The following is a 12341-nucleotide window of genomic DNA, read 5'->3' as shown; positions in this document are numbered from 1 at the left end:
CCTGGCCTCGCCGTTCACTTGCATTGGTATGCCTTGACTAAAGCGTCATAGGTGCCTGCACTGATGTAGTGGAACAGCCAATCAGTCGAGTGGCTGCGAACGCGGGCAAAATAAGCCCTGCGAATCAATAACAATTTATATACCATGTTACAGGCCTGCACTTTCCCCAAAAAAGCTAGGAATAATGGCAAACAATGCACTCTTCAAAATGAAGAGGGCTGGCATTTTATGGCCACGAGTGAGCAGTTATGTGATTAAGGGTGAATTGAGTAAGCCCGCGGGGGGGCTCCTGATGAACGCCTCCAATCGAGCCAGCGCTAACGCGGCTTCTGGGAATACTCGCAGGGGATTGGTGGGTTAGGGGCGGCCTGCCGGTGGCTGCTTGACGTGGGGAAAAATGTGGAACGCTGCTGGCTTCCAATATACGAGTGGGGTTATGCGAACAAATGTGACTCAATTCATCTTTAAAAATCCATAACGCTGGCCGTGAATGTATTCACTGTAAGCAATTATGCTTAAAGTGGTTAGAAACGTGCATTCATTTTTAATGGACGCTACTGTAATGGATGGTACGTGGATGTCTAGCTTAGAGGATCCCCAGTTGAGGTATGCAGACCTATCAACAGCTGAACGTGAGCAGTGATTTCACTTGAGAGCGATTGTGATTGTGTGCAGGTGTGGATGTCCATAAACACACCTATTAGGGCTATTTAAGCACAGCACAGGAGACTCCTGACAAAGGTTGTCTGCTGGTTCTGGATTTTTAGAGATGTTATCATTTGTGTTTTTGTAAACTGCACTGGCTTTATAGGCAGTACATCAGACTTTGTATCCATATGGTGTCATGCAGCAGGGCAGAGGCAGTCCCAATGCTCAATGAGAATGCAGATGGCACCAATCTGGCAGGCTAGTGGATAGTCTTGGACACATTATGCGATTTTGGTAGTGCCACTGAGAGAATGACTAGGCAAACTCAATGCCATGATTTGTGAGGTGCAGATCAATGGTACTCGCACTAAAAGTAAATGTTGAGGGTGTGAAAGTTTGTTATTTTTGAAGCACCCAAACCCTGATATTGTAGGACCCCCGCGGAGAACCCAGGCTTGTCTGTCATTCAGAGCCTTTACACGCAGTTTTCTATTAAAACACACCTTGGAGACATGTTATGGGCTCTAGAAGTATGTGACTTATGATAAAACTACTCATATTTGATATTTTTTATCCTCATTTCACCTTCTCAAAATATGCACAGTGAAGGAGTTGCAACATGGATTTTTATCTTGGTTCAATTTGTCAGAGAATCATGAAAATAACTGGGATGTAGATTTTTGCGAGTGGAACGAATTCTGTGTTGATTAACGTTGATAAAGTGACCCACGGATTTGGCCACAGTGCTTAGGCCTGTTCTAAAAGCTAAAGTAGAACCATTAAAAGAACATGTGAATGTGATACGAGAAATGGAACTAACCTTGGTTGTTGGAATATGTATGATGTAATCCCTTTGAACCGCTGGAAAATAGTGTCCCAGTGACCGCTGTAATCCTAATCCGCTTGGGCTGCATTTTTAAATGCATGTGCAGGGTTGCCAGTTTTTCCAAAGCATGTGACTCACAGTCATTATTCCCATTGGGTATCGATAGGTACTGGATGAGCACAGTCACCTGCCTAATCGTGCAAACAGTGGCTAAGTGTGACATAAAAACTCATTAAAAAAATTTTCCTTACGCATGGAGAGGAAGGTAAGTAAACCTTATAAACATGAACTGTCAAAAAAAAAAAAAAAACCTATACTAATAATAATGCTGAATGCACCTGTATCTGCCTTGTCCATTACACACGGGCTGATTCCGTATGTTCAGCGCAGTTTGTCATCTATCCATACACTCGCACTAAACAACAGTAGATTGACGTCTACAATCAAAAGCATCAGCTGCGGTCGTCTGCGGAGGCCAGCAGCAAGGGGGAATCATCTGTCAGGAGGCCGAGCTTTGATCGGCAGACAGATGTCATCCACGGTTTGACCCATGCATTTCTGAGCTCAAGCATTTTGTCCATACGACAGAGCAGCAGTCAGTCCATATGATGGAGCAGCAGCTGTTCTGTATGATGGAGCAGCAGTCAGTCTATACAACAGAGCAGCAGTCGAGCAGCAGTCAGTCCATATGATGGAGCAGCAGTCAGTCTGTATGATGGATACCAACTGAAGTAGATGTGAGCACTAACAATGGCTATGCATACAAACACACACTCTCTTGCATACATGCACACACACACACACACACAGGCACACACACACAAACACACACAGGCACACGCACACACATACGCACATGCGCGCACATGCACACAGGGCTGTACTTTAGAGACCTACATTCCAGCTGGGAACACTCTGTATTTTCCTGTACTAAACCTGACCCTGTCTCAGCCCCCTCTCTGCTCATAATGGGATCAATCTCATTCGCTGGCCTCCTCATTCGCTGGTCTCCTCATTCGCTGGCCTCCTCATTCGCTGGCCTCCTCATTCGCTGGCCTCCTCACACGCGAGGAAACGTTTCTGAACCACTGCAGCAGGTCTGCAGGCCCCCAAATGTTCACTTTCAGTTTGGTTTGAGTATTTTCTTTAAGCGGGTATAAGCAAGCAGGCAGGAAGTTGCGTGGGTGGCCAGGTAGGTGGTGTGTCTTTGGGGGCCGTGGGCAGTAGCATCTTCTCTCAATTATCGTTGGAAATGTAAAACTAGTTTCTTGAGGATTATGGGAAGGGATTCTCTGGCCTGAGCCTTCCCCTCCATGTGCAGGAGCCCCGGAGAGGAACAACAGGATGGGCGGGGCTAAAATGAGCAGTCACTGATAGGTCAGCTGTCAAACTGGTAGAGCCAATTAAAAAGGTTTTGCTGTCCACGGAAAATGCACAGTGATCGGGGGACATCAGCCAGCAGCTGATGCGACAGAGCTGTTGCGACAGCCTGTCCTTGGTCTCGTACAGGCTCCTTTCCCATCACTGCCGTTACCCATAAGCCCCTGCAAATGTACCTTGCGCTCAGATGGCATTCTGGGGGGATGGCTTCCTTTCCCGCTTGATGCGATCTAATATTCTGCTTAATATCATGAATTTTTAAACTGTGCCCATCTTTAAATTCTGCCCTGCGAGTGAAGATGCATTTGTGAAGTTTTTGCTCTTTTATTACTGTCTCCATTCACTTTTTGAACAAGCCCCTGTAAAATGAGTCTGGTTTGGAAATCTGTATATAATTTTCCAAGTTTTATCCCTTAAAAGTTTCCTCAATTAAAACCTCTGGCAATATTTTGAATTATTCCCGGATACTTTGCAAATTCATGTCCACTAGACATAACAATTTATTTATAACAATTTTACATATTAATTGAGAATTGCATTTCAAAGCGATCTTCAGGGAAGCTACAGTGTCTAATAAAGGGTACTGCTCAGTTTTTTGACTTTCCCAAGGAAGATGAGAGACAATGACTATTCATAAACAAATAACTGTGAAAAGGGCATGCTAAACTAGAAAGTTTGGTAACTTGTTATTTGGATAGATAATTGAAAGGTCAGGCATGCAACTTAATTTTTTTGGTAAGGACATCCTGTGCACATTTGGCTGTCTCCAATGTACACTATCTTCTTTCGGCACACTTAACTGTTTGACGGGAAATGTAAATATAGATATTTTAAGCTTATTTCTATGTAGACCGAGACCTGTGTAAACTTACTTGCTTTATATGGATGACCTATAGTCTCTTAACTATTCAGAACAGCCTTTTTCGTTCACGACCTACAGGAGTCATCTGAGACTGCCTGCACTCTATAACATCTTTTATTTAGATTCCCCTTAGCCCAGCGGTTCAGCTCGACGTTATTAAAAGGCCTGCATCACCCCACACTCGCGCCGAGCCTCTCTTGCATCCATCTGGACAGCTCAAGAACGTTCATTTTTCCTTTTTGAAGTTTTTTCATTTCTTCTGCTGGGTGTAATTAAAGAGCACCGCCGTCTCTGCGTGGACGGGGAACGGGTCGGGTCGGGTGAGGTCAACCTGAAGACGGAAACGACTCTCGCTCAGCTTCCACTGCAGTGCTCTGCATGCGGATGGATGCTTCCACATGGAGGGAATATGCACTGTGGACTGCAAGATGTCCACGATGGCCCGGTTTTAAATGGCCAGTCACATCTATGGGCCCAGTTTTAAATGGCCAGTCACATCCGTAGGCCCAGTTTTAAATGACCAGTCACATCCGTAGGCCCAGTTTTAAATGACCAGTCACATCCGTAGGCCCAGTTTTAAATGACCAGTCACATCCGTAGGCCCAGTTTTAAATGGCCAGTCACATCCATAGACCCAGTTTTAAATGGCCAGTCACATCCATAGACCCAGTTTTAAATGGCCAGTCACATCCATAGACCCAGTTTTAAATGGCCAGTCACATCTGTAGGCCCAGTTTTAAATGGCCAGTCACATCCGTAGACACAGTTTTAAATGGCCAGTCACATCTGTAGGCCCAGTTTTAAATGGCCAGTCACATCTATGGGCCCAGTTTTAAATGGCCAGTCACATCTATGGGCCCAGTTTTAAATGGCCAGTCACATCCGTAGGCCCAGTTTTAAATGGCCAGTCACATCCGTAGGCCCAGTTTTAAATGGCCAGTCACATCTGTAGGCCAGTTTTAATGCCATCACATCTTAGGCCCAGTTTTAATTGACCATCACATCCATAGACCCAGTTTTAAATGACCAGTCACATATGGACCCAGTTTTAAATAGCCAGTCACATCCATAGACCCAGTTTTCAAGGCAGTTTGAATCTTCTGACCCAGTTTGAATGACTATGATCACCATGACTTAGCCAGTTTTAAATGGCCAGTCACATCTGTAGGCCCAGTTTTAAATGACCAGTCACATCTATGGGCCCAGTTTTAAATAGCCAGTTACATCTATGGGCCCAGTTTTAAATGGCCAGTCACATCTATGGGCCCAGTTTTAAATGGCCAGTCACATCTGTAGGCCCAGTTTTAAATGGCCAGTCACATCTGTAGGCCCAGTTTTAAATGACCAGTCACATCCGTAGGCCCAGTTTTAAATGGCCAGTCACATCCGTAGGCCCAGTTTTAAATGGCCAGTCACATCTATGGGCCCAGTTTTAAATAGCCAGTCACATCCGTAGGCCCAGTTTTAAATGGCCAGTCACATATTCACAAGTTTGAATATTGCTTTTGCATACCACTTCTGGGGATGAGCTGTATATGTATTCACATAAATAAGGTGCATGAAAAATTAAGATCATAAAAATAAACAATGACAGGTAGGTGCATCTGAGGTAACAGGTGCAATGGTACAAACATCTGCAGTGCTTCCACTCGGAAGTGTGATGGATTCATGTTGCTAGGGAATGCTCGACTACAAAGTTTATTTAATGTGTGTTTGGTCGAGGAGGAGGATGGTGGCGTGTTTGCATTTCAAAGGACAGGGAAGCATCTTTGAAAACACCCTGGGTATAAAAATGTTTACTTTTTTTTGGAGGGTGGGGGGGGGGGCAAAGGGGGCTGCACAGGTGGTTGCCCCCGGCAGAGTCTTTATTTTTGCATTCTTTTGGAATGCTGTGGTTATCGTCTCTCGGAATGCTTTGTTTCTACGGTTACAGACACAGGCCTTGGAGTCATGTGGTATATTCAGCTCGGTAAAACAGGAAGTGTCATCGCCTCAGATTCCAGCACAGATGTGCATCTGTCAAGAGCAAAAAAAAAAACCTGTCAAATCTGCATGCATTAAATACATATGATTTGCACAAGTATAAAACGTCTAAACCAAGTACAAACAGCTGGTCAAACGGATGACAATTAAAATATGGCCATAACATAAAGCATAAGTGCATAATAAATGGTTACTTCATTATTGATATTTAGTCCAGTGAATATGTCCTTAAACAAGTTTATAATATGCATCGATTATAGAGATGTGCCCATCTCAGCAGTGCATAACATTTCTGAGGAATGTTTCTTAGTCTGGTAACCCTGACCTGGGACATTACCTAACAATTAAATAAGCCACATTCTGAGCCTTTATTGTGGTAAAAATATAGATTTTTCTGTGTCTAATTACTTATTGCATGTTGTGTCAAACCAAGTGAACCACTCAGTTGAATACATGCAGAAGGCAGTGTTCCATAACATCAGAAAATATGAAAAAATGTACAAGGTGATTAGAAATGCCAAAAATATTTCTGCGGCACAGACACATGGTTTTCAATCTAAAGACTGTCTGAGGGTGACAAAAACTAAGAATCAAACAAAACAACTCCTTATGCGGCGGTCCACATTTAAACAAACAGGCTATATTTTAGAATGGCCCTGATTGAAAGTAATAATCCTCATTAGATTCACAGTATTAGACATCACGTTAAGTGTTTCATAATGCACTTGAAATGACAGTTCATTACGCGAAAGTAGGACAGTGGCATTAATGCATGAAGAGATGCAGTCATAATACCGTTTCCCGCATTAAGCGTTGACGAATACATTGGGCAGCCTGCGTACTGTCCTGTCCTTAAAAGGTGTGTAATACCGGCCTGGAAGAACGGGTGATCTCACCGTCACGGAGGCTGACTCTGCAGTCCCGCTTTCTGCCGGACAGAAACGAGGGCAATGAACCGTCTGCCAGATTACACCATCAGGACGTTCACGCCGAACGGCTCGACCTGCCGCGGCTCTGTGGCATGTTCCCTCCACGGCACACGAGATCTCTGGTGGCTCAGTTTGGCACGGGCGTGGCTGATGGCTTTCGCGGTTGAGGTAAAGCGGATTTGGTGCCGTTGACGGGGGCAGACCGGACCTGGGGGGACCCTCTGAAGGTCACTCCGATGGGAACGGTTGGGATGTGAGTTGGGATGTAACGGCTGGGATGTGAGTTGGGATGTAATGGCTGGGATGTGAGTTGGGATGTAACGGTTGGGGTGTGAGTTGGGATGTAATGGCTGGGATGTGAGTTGGGATGTAACGGTTGGTATGTGAGTTGGGATGTAACGGTTGGGGTGTGAGTTGGGATGTAATGGCTGGGATGTGAGTTGGGATGTAACGGTTGGTATGTGAGTTGGGATGTAACGGTTGGGATGTGAGTTGGGATGTAACGGTTGGGATGTGAGTTGGGATGTAACGGTTGGGATGTGAGTTGGGATGTAACGGTTGGGATGTAATGGTTGGGATGTGAGTTGGGATGTAACGGTTGGGATGTGAGTTGGATGTACGTGGATGTAATTGGGATGTAACGGTTGGGATGTGAGTTGGGATGTAACGGTTGGGATGTGAGTTGGGATGTAACGGCTGGGATGTGAGTTGGGATGTAACGGTTGGGATGTGAGTTGGGATGTAACGGCTGGGATGTGAGTTGGGATGTAACGGTTGGGATGTAACGGCTGGGATGTGAGTTGGGATGTAACGGTTGGGATGTGAGTTGGGATGTAACGGTTGGGATGTGAGTTGGGATGTAACGGCTGGGATGTGAGTTGGGATGTAACGGTTGGGATGTGAGTTGGGATGTAACGGTTGGGATGTAATGGCTGGGATGTAACGGTTGGGATGTGAGTTGGGATGTAACGGTTGGGATGTGAGTTGGGATGTAACGGCTGGGATGTGAGTTGGGATGTAACGGCTGGGATGTGAGTTGGGATGTAACGGTTGGGATGTGAGTTGGGATGTAACGGCTGGTATGTAACGGTTGGGATGTGACGGTTGGGATGTGAGTTGGGATGTAACGGTTGGGATGTGAGTTGGGATGTAATGGCTGGGATGTAACGGTTGGGATGTAAGTTGGGATGTAACGGTTGGGATGTGAGTTGGGATGTAACGGTTGGGATGTGAGTTGGGATGTAACGGTTGGGATGTGAGTGGGGATGTAACGGCTGGGATGTGAGTGGGGATGTAACGGTTGGGATGTAAGTTGGGATGTGATGGCTGGGATGTGAGTTGGGATGTAACGGCTGGGATGTGAGTTGGGATGTAACGATTGGGATGTAAGTTGGGATGTGGGTTGGGATGTAACGGTTGGGATGTACATTGGGATGTGACGGTTGGGATGTGAGTTGGGATGTAACGGTTGGGATGTGAGTGGGGATGTAACGGCTGGGATGTGCGTGGGGATGTAACGGCTGGGATGTGAGTTGGGATGTAACGGTTGGGATGTACGTTGGATGTAAGTTGGATTGACTTTGGGATTGAGTGGGGATGTAACGGCTGGGATGTGAGTGGGGATGTAACGGCTGGGATGTGAGTTGGGATGTGAGTTGGGATGTAACGGTTGGGATGTAACGGTTGGGATGTAAGTTGGGATGTGACGGTTGGGATGTGAGTGGGGATGTACGGCTGGGATGTGAGTTGGGATGTGACGGTTGGGATGTGAGTTGGGATGTAACGGTTGGGATGTAAATTGGGATGTAACGGTTGGGATGTGAGTTGGGATGTAAGTTGCGGGGGCATCTGGCTGTCTCTGAACGGACTGAAGTGGCCGTTTCCGGAAGGGAAAGGCCGGAATAAAGGGAAGCGGACCCTGTGGTTGGAGTCTGACTGCACGCTCAGCTTCTGCACTACGAGTCACTGTGTCAGGGCTTGGTCCCGTTTTCACAGTAACACTGAGCCGGCTGACGCTAATTATTGCTAACAATCTCTAATTACTTTCTCAGTTACTGTCACTATTTTTTCTACATTGACTGAATTCTTGTAGTTGTTATCTTATGTGTATTAAAACTGTATATGAATTGAAAATGGCGCTTGTAAAAAAAAAAATATATATATATATATAAAATAAAAAATGTGATTTTGTGATGCGTCTTGCTGTCTGCACATACGCGACATGAGTTGAATTAAAACTATGAGACGTTTTGAACCATCGTTTTATGGTTCGTTGACCACGGTGTCAGCATGCTAAGCTGTTCCTTTCACTTCTTGCTTGATTAACAAGTATTTTTCCTGTCCACTGTCACTCACATGCTCATAGTGGTGTTTCATGCAGTTCTTTTGAAGTGCTTTTGAAGCTCAGTATCTGCCTGTACTGAAACACTATTTTTGGTCTAATGGTAATGGTATAGAAGGAAAAGTTGACGGTATATTGAATGTTTCAATGCCGCAGTGTAATGCATAGACATAAAAAAATATACTGGATAATAGTCCAACCCATTTCATTACAGAAGGATATTTGTATTGCATATATACTGAATTGGAAAATAAATTATGCCATTAAAAATAACATTTAAATCATCCGAGATGGAAAACAATATTAATAACAGATGATCCTCTGAAGATGAGTTTGTATTGTTGCTTTGTTTGCCTTTTGAAAACTGTTAATGGCACATTTGTGGATGGTAATTTCAGTGAATGGGATTTTTGGTTTCCTGGACACATTTAAATGCTTGATTTCAGTTTACATTCAGGTGAAGACCCTGCAGTGTTGCCCAGTCCCAGGTGCATGGTGTAGGAGTCTGTCAAGGTGCTGGATACAGATTAAGTTGTCTGAGCAAAGCAAACGCACGCATGCACACACACGTTCTCTCTATCCCGCTCTCTCTCTCTCTCTCTCTCTCTCTCTCTCTCTGTCTGTCTCTCTCTTTCTTTATGCCTCTCTCTCTTTCTGTTCAGTTCAAAATTCTTTAATGTTATGAATTGTCAGTATGTTACCAAAGCTTTACAGAACACATTACAATCTACGTAAACTACAGTACAATGTCATGAATTATAAACACATAAACACAAAACATACATGCAAATACATAAACTAATAATTATTAGATGAAGAATAATAATTAATAAAACAACAAATGACAATTCATCATAATTTATAAACATAAATTTATGAGCAAGCTGTGGCAGGTAGCTACACATTTTGTAGCCAAATTTTGGCAGCACCTTTCCTCTCCCTGGAGAATGTTCTGTGATTCAGGAAGGTCTGGGAATTTTGGGAGTTGTGTTGTGAATTTTGGGACAGAAAAGTTTTCTAATGGTTTTGTCTGTCTGTCTCTGTCTCTGTCTCTCCTGTGCATCAGTGCTGTCTCTGTCTCTCCTGTGCATCAGTGCTGTCTCTGTCTCTCCTGTGCACCAGTCCTGTCTCTGTCTCTCCTGTGCATCAGTGCTGTCTCTGTCTCTCCTGTGCACCAGTCCTGTCTCTGTCTCTCCTGTGCATCAGTGCTGGCTCTGTACAGGAGACCCGTAGGCCTGTGTTCAGGGGCTCCCTGTGGTTCTGGTGACATGTTCTCACGCTGCCATACGGCTGCTCCTCAGAGCTGACAGTCTTACTGCAGCACAGGACAGATCGGCCTCTCGCTTCTGCACAGAGACGTCGCCGTCAATCACTGCCGACATCGACAGCAAGAGCCGCCCCTCCCTCCCCTGCCCTCCCCACTTCCATCTCCCCACCTCCCCATTTTCCCCCCTGTTGCCCCCCCCCCCCCACCCTCTCCCAACCAGCCAGTTTATTAGACTATGCCGCGGAGCTGGCAGGGGAAAGTAGGTCACCCTCGCTGTGTCAGTTTGTAAACAACTTTATATTCATAAACATTTTAACCTTGGAGCAAGAGAAACAAATGGAAATTTAAATGACAGTTCGCGGCGCGGTGATATATAGATTATGAATTAGGACATGGATTGATTCTCCGGGACGAGGTGGCGGAGCAGGCCGGACGCCCGGCCCCGTCCGTTCCGTCCGAGCGTCTTCGAGCTGACGAGCGGGCGCGGGACTTGTCAAAGTCACCTCGAGTACCTCGTGAGGGGTGTCGCGGACGGAACCGCGCTAGACGTGATGCTGGACACGGTCACAGCGGACGAAAGACAAATTTACCCGGACCTGACATCGCCGTAGGAGAAGCCTTCTGACGTGACTTCGTGTAGTTCTTTGCGGAAATCTGCGATGAATCCAAATTGCCTGGCCCTTGTTTGCCGGGCCGTGTCCTCGGCTGAGCTCCCGATGAAAGACCGGCGAGGAGCGGCCGTCGCCAAACTCGCGTCTCGTGTGTCTTTTATACGGCTTCACGAACCCTGACCACGCAAACTGCGCCATTTTGTTTCAAACACAAAAAAAAAGAAAAGAAAAACAACAACAAAAGCTTATCGGAGCTTTGGTTAATTAATCTATTCAATTAGCTTATTGATTGGCCGCTGCCCCGCGGTCTTAGCAACCCTCCGAGCAACTGGCTTGTTGATTTTAACAGCTTCTTTTGGCCCGGCCTGATGGCTGCTGTTCCACCTGTGTCTCCCGCGGTCCGCCGCGGGGCAGAACGGCGGCTGCTGGTGCCGTGGCGATGCTCAGTCCACACAGCGGCTGCCGGTGCTCAGTCCACACAGCGGCTGCCGGTGCCATGGCGATGCTCAGTCCACACAGCGGCTGCTGGTGCCATGGCGATGCTCAGTCCACACAGCGGCTGCCAGTGCCGTGCCGGTGCTCAGTCCACACAGCGGCTGCCAGTGCCGTGCCGGTGCTCAGTCCACACAGCGGCTGCCGGTGCCGTGCCGATGCTCAGTCCACACAGCGGCTGCCGGTGCTCAGTCCACACAGCGGCTGCCGGTGGCGTGCTGGTGCTCAGTCCAGACACTGCACAGATGGCACGGCCTTCGGCTGGCTTCCGAGATGCTGGCCAAATTAGCCCTTCTCCTTTCAAGGCCATCTCCACGCTTCGTAAGTGGTGGTCGTCGCTAAATTAGCACGTTAGCGCTTGGAGTGATGCGGCCTGGTAGAGCCCCGCTCCGCGCAAAGCAAGGCTGTAGCACGAGACGAAGTGTGAGAGCGGTGGGGAGGAGGGAGAGAGGGAGTGAGTGAGGGAGTGAGAGAGGGAGGGAGGGAGGGAGCTGGGGGGAGGTATTGATTTAAAAGCGCTATCTAATGAGCTACAGACAGCCTTGATGAAAGATGTAAATTGCGCATTGTTCCATTTGCCAACAGTCCTCAACGTTTTTTTTCCTTCCCTCCCTGCAATGAATATCTGAATTATTCATTGCTAATGGACAAATAAATAATGTCCTCCTATTTGCATTTGAGGGTAATTGATTTGCAAGAAAAGGTGGAATAATAGAGCGGCCCTAGCCCCCCCCCCCCCCACATCCCTTCATATTAACCCCACCCCCAAACTCTCTCTTTCTCGCGGCCTCCTCCTTCTCCTCCTCCCCCTCTCCTTCTCTCCCTCTGTCTTCCTCTAGGTCATTTTTTCCTCTGGCATTTGTGTGCCTTTCATTACCCATTGGCTCCTGTATGACAGGACGGTAATAGCCTTGGAGGTATGTTGGTAAACAGTTTTGACAAATTAAAATCGCCCGGCTCGGAGCGCGGCAGCCGGCTCCGGCGAATGAGAAGAGGAGGTCA

The sequence above is a fragment of the Anguilla rostrata genome, chromosome 11 (assembly GCF_018555375.3).
Source record: "Anguilla rostrata isolate EN2019 chromosome 11, ASM1855537v3, whole genome shotgun sequence".
Taxonomy (NCBI): domain Eukaryota; kingdom Metazoa; phylum Chordata; class Actinopteri; order Anguilliformes; family Anguillidae; genus Anguilla; species Anguilla rostrata.
The sequence above is the reverse complement of the archived record's forward strand: the minus strand, read 5'-3'. Positions refer to the sequence as shown.